At 48.6% G+C, this 4,553-nt stretch overlaps 1 pseudogene; it reads left to right on the top strand.

Annotated features, from left to right (window-relative positions):
- The first annotated feature begins 2,098 nt into the window (after positions 1 to 2,098).
- Positions 2,099 to 2,176, top strand: LOC133069763 (small nucleolar RNA U3; annotated as a pseudogene).
- Positions 2,177 to 4,553: the final 2,377 nt, after the last annotated feature.

The raw sequence follows: 4,553 nt of genomic DNA, 5'->3' as shown, positions 1-4,553 counted from the left end.
ATTAATACGAAGGCTCCTACCAACGAGACACAGGGAAATTCTGCAGGAAGGCCCCTAGGAAAGGTTTTTTTACTCTTAAAATGTGATGTGGAGGACCTCAGTTTTCAGGTATATGGCATGGTAGATAGCCTTAAAAATATCCCTTACAAAAAGCCTAAATGGAAAAATAAAACAACCATATTTTAAAATGCACAGTTAGATCTGAAAAATTAGGGGAAATCTAGGTATCAAAAGCTGAAAACCCAGCTAACCATCAGGGTTGCAACTTGTCTCCGGCACTGCTGTTGTCCTGGGGAGTTTGTCCGTCTTGGTACTTGAGTTTTAGTGGCTGGTGGAATCATTGGCCTGTGCCCAATGAGTCGTCTGAGCCAAGATGCTAGGGGTGAGGCCCTCAAAGAGCTATTCCCTTAATTAGAGCTGCACTTGACCTTTGTCAGAGCCCTGCCCTTGGTAAACAGCTGGAGTATAAAACAGATCTGCCCGCCAGGAGGGAGAGAAGGTGGGCTTCCTGACTGTCTCCAACTGGACGCCTCAGAAAATCTGTAGAGGTGTGCAAGGTAGAGGTTCCAGTTTCACTTCCTACGGACATTGATCTGCCAAGGCGGCCATGACAGAACGCCACAGTCTAGATGGCTTAACTGACGAAAATGTGTTTTCTTGCAGTCTGAAGGCTGGAAATCCAGATCAAGGTCTTGTCAGGTTTGGTTCCTCCTGAGACCTCTCCGCTCGGCCTGCAGACGACTGTCTCCCTGCCGCATTTGCGCATGATCCTCCCTCCGTGCCCCTGTGACCTGGGGCCTCCTCCTCTTTGTACAAAAGAGCCAGTGCTCTTGGATTTGTTGAAAACCAGTGTTCCGCCATCACCGGTGTTCCGCCAAAGAGCTGGCAAGATGCATGATGTTACAACTGTGTTCTTAAGCATTTTTAAAGCCAGTTTTTTTTTTTTTTTTTAATTTTAATAGATTCTTATGCTTTAACTTTTTTCTGGTTTGTTTGGACCAGTTATTCTTGCTCACTGATTTTATTAGGAAAAGTAGAGGAGAACCTAAGTATATAACAACAGAGAAGAAGATGGAATGCCCTAATTGTCTAACAATTAGTAGATTACTGAAATTATGGCAGGTTTTTAAAGAGCATAGGTAGTCTGACCACATCTTTTAGGTCAAGTCCTGCTGCACGTGGGATTTTTGTTCCCTGGCCAGGGATAGAACTCATGCCCCATGCATTGGAAGCATGGAGTCTTAACCACTGGGCTGGCAGGGAAGTCCCAGTCTGATCCCATTTTAAAATAAAATAACACAGACACATACACACATGAACATATATGCACAGAAAAATGCCTGAAGGTATTCACTGACATCTTTCAAGGTGAATGAGATTGTGTAAATTCATTATGTTGTTCTTTTGATTATCTATGTTTTCTGATATTGCCTTTGTGATCATAAGAATAGACAAAGAAATTAGATGAGAACCTTATTGCTGGGTGTTACATTGTTTCAACTGACACGTATGCACTGCTATCTCATAGCACTTAACCATGACATATATTCAATGAAACTTTTTCCCCCAGCCAATCCCTCTTTGCATATTTGAATTTATATTCCTTTTAAGTTAGGGATACTTTGGGGAAATAATTTGAAAAGCACGCCTTATTATGTGCTTTCAGAATGCCACACTAATACATATGTTAAATATAATTTTTAGCCGTATTCACTTGTACCTGTATAAGGTGCTCATTTATTACCTCTGCTTTTAAATTTACTATGATAGAGACAAACTCTTTAAAGTAATCTCAATCGTTTTATTTTTTTAATTTGAAGTCTCAATAAGATACGTTTTGAATGTGTCTTCAGAATATTTGGCAAGTACATACTCAGCTCCCTGACTTAAACTGATATTTCAGGTTCAATTGCTTAAGGTACTATGCTTGGTATTACCTTATACTGGGTTGGCCAAATAGTTCATTTGGGTGTTTTGTAAGATGTTATGGGAAAAAAACCAAAGAAACTGTTTGGTCCACCCAATACAACATCAACATTGTTCTCCTCAGGTAAAGGGGAAAAGTAAGAGCTGTTCTTAGTTATAAAGACCTTCCCTAAAGACTATACTTTCAGGGATCATTTCTATAGTTTGTTACTAGCGAAGTTTCTCTGATCCTGTAAAGACCTTCCCTAGTACTGTTTTTTATCTTTATGATGTTTGCAGGCGTATGAGCTCAGTTGAGAACTTGTGTCCGACTCTGCACCTCTGTGAACTACAGCCCGCCAGCCTCCTTCATCCTCGGGATTCTCCAGGCGAGAGTACTGGAGAAGGGTGGGTTGCCATTTCCCTCTCCAGCGGATCTTCCTGACCCAGGGATTGAACCTGTGTCTTCTACTTGGCAGGTGGTTTCTTTACCATTGAGCCACCAGGGAAGTCCCTTAAAATGTTTAATTGCACCCTCAAGCATTATATTTGAATCTCTAAAAATTTATGAATTAGATATGATAGATGATAAATTATTCCTGTTTGAATAGATCAGAGAACTGAGTTATTATGAGAACTTAAGTGAGAGTGTTAGTAATTATTTTAGCTACTGTTTATTTCTACACTTACCTATAGAAGAACTCTCCTTACTTAATGCAGGGACCACAAAAACGTACTGCTCAAATCTCCAGGGAGCACAAGATGGGGAGGTGGGTGGGGTACAAACAGTCCTTACCACAGATGGTGGCCTAATTGCTACAGGCTCCACCAGCAGTGACCTCGGAAGCCCTCCCAGTGGAGGGGGATGCCCTTGGAGGCCTACCGATTCAGAAAGGTGGGGGAAAACACCTACAGGCAGTAGCGCTGGAAGGAGAGCGAGACACTGCCAGCCAGTAGCAATGGGTTGGGGGCCGGGGGTGAGACGCGGAGGGACTGCGGGGGTCTGACAGAGAGGGCCTCATCGCCGGCAGTGGGAGAGCGCACAGCTGAGCTGGGCTGTAGTCTAATGGAATCCACTGGGGTGCTCCTCCCAGGCAGGTCTGGCTGGGGAAAGCGGGGAGCTTGAAACCCCCAGTGGTGGTATCTACACGTGAGCCCCAGGCGCTCTGCAGAGCGGCCTGGACTCTGGGAGCGTGCAGAGCTGGCCGTCCTCCAGTAAGAGCTGGCAGATCGCTCATGCTGGAAGGTGCCTTTGAGGCCTGGTCCCCTTGTCTCCCTGGGAGCTGCCCCTGCCTTCTTCCCTGGCTGCCAGGTTGATAGTTTCAGCATAACCTAGCTGAGGACAGCCTGACAAGTGAGGAAGAAAATGACCCACCAAGAAGTGCAAGAATCCTTAACCGGACAGACCAGCAGGAACCAGGTCGGTATCCCTGGGATTAGATCTTTTTGGTTAGAAGTAAGTCCAAAGAAATAAGAATCTGTGACTTGAAGGACCCTTCTTGGAATTCCATACCATTCAGGACCCTAGGGTGAGACAAACTCACAGCGAGCCTTTAAAGGCCTGGGGGGGAGAAAAAAAGAGTTGCAGAACAGAATAAATGCCCAAGATGGCCTGGAAGAAGGAATAAAGATGCTAAGGGACGTGAATGTGTTATGAACACTTCTGAGGTGGTCCCCAACAAGGGTCCTCCTGCCTGACGTCGCTCCAACCAATAGAATGAGACCGAGTTGGGTGCAGGAGGAAAGGAAATCTTCCCTCTTGGGCGGGAGAGCGGAGAGGCGCAAGCTCAGGCTCTGGAGCAGACCCTCTCCCCAGGCGGGTGGGCGGGGCTGCTTTTAGGGCCTCCTGGGGGCGGGGCGGGGGCAAGGTTCTCACTGGGCGGGGCAGCTGGGCAGCTGAGGCTCCAGAGCACGGAGCCGGGTGCAGAGTCTGCACACGGCCCTAAACGGAGATGCGTCTGCACGCGGCCCGAAGCGGAGACGCACGCGTCTGCGCGCAGCCCTGAGCTGAGGTGTGAGAGCGGCCTATTTGCACCAGGGACTCCGGTATGACTGGCCGGCTTGCAATTCCTCTGCCCTCCAGACCCCGAGAGCCAGTGAAACTAGACTAAGCCCCGAGGATAGAAAAGGTTAGATTGTTTTCCTCCTAGTGTATTTTTATTTCCCGGAAATTGTTAACAGGCTTTGTCTGCGACAGACCGCGCTGGAATGGATATATTTTGTGAGGCCGGAAAACCCGGGAGGAGAGAGGGTTTCGGCGGGATGACGCAGAGGGCATCCTGTTGTGGGGGCCGCTGGAGCACCCTGGCGAGAGGGTCCCCAGCACCTTCGGGGCCGGGAGGGGGTGAGCGGTCCTGGCACCACGCGGCTGAAATCCCTGGGCGAGCGGGCACGTGCGGGTGCTGACGCTGAAGCAGCGGGGGCAGGGGGCGAGGGCACGGCGCCCGCGATGTCTGCCAGGCTGCAGGGGCGGCCAGGAGGCGGGGACGGCGGGAAGTTGTAACGATATGTGTGCTAAGTCACTTCAGTCCAGTCCGACTCTGTGACCCCGTGGACTGTAGCCCCCCAGGCTCCTCTGTCCTTGGGGTGCTCCAGGCAAGAATACTGGAGTGGGTTGCCATGTCCTCCTCCAGGGGATCTTCCCCACC

Source organism: Dama dama, chromosome 14 (assembly GCF_033118175.1).
Source record: "Dama dama isolate Ldn47 chromosome 14, ASM3311817v1, whole genome shotgun sequence".
Lineage (NCBI taxonomy): Eukaryota > Metazoa > Chordata > Mammalia > Artiodactyla > Cervidae > Dama > Dama dama.
This window is presented reverse-complemented; position numbering and strand designations above follow the sequence as displayed.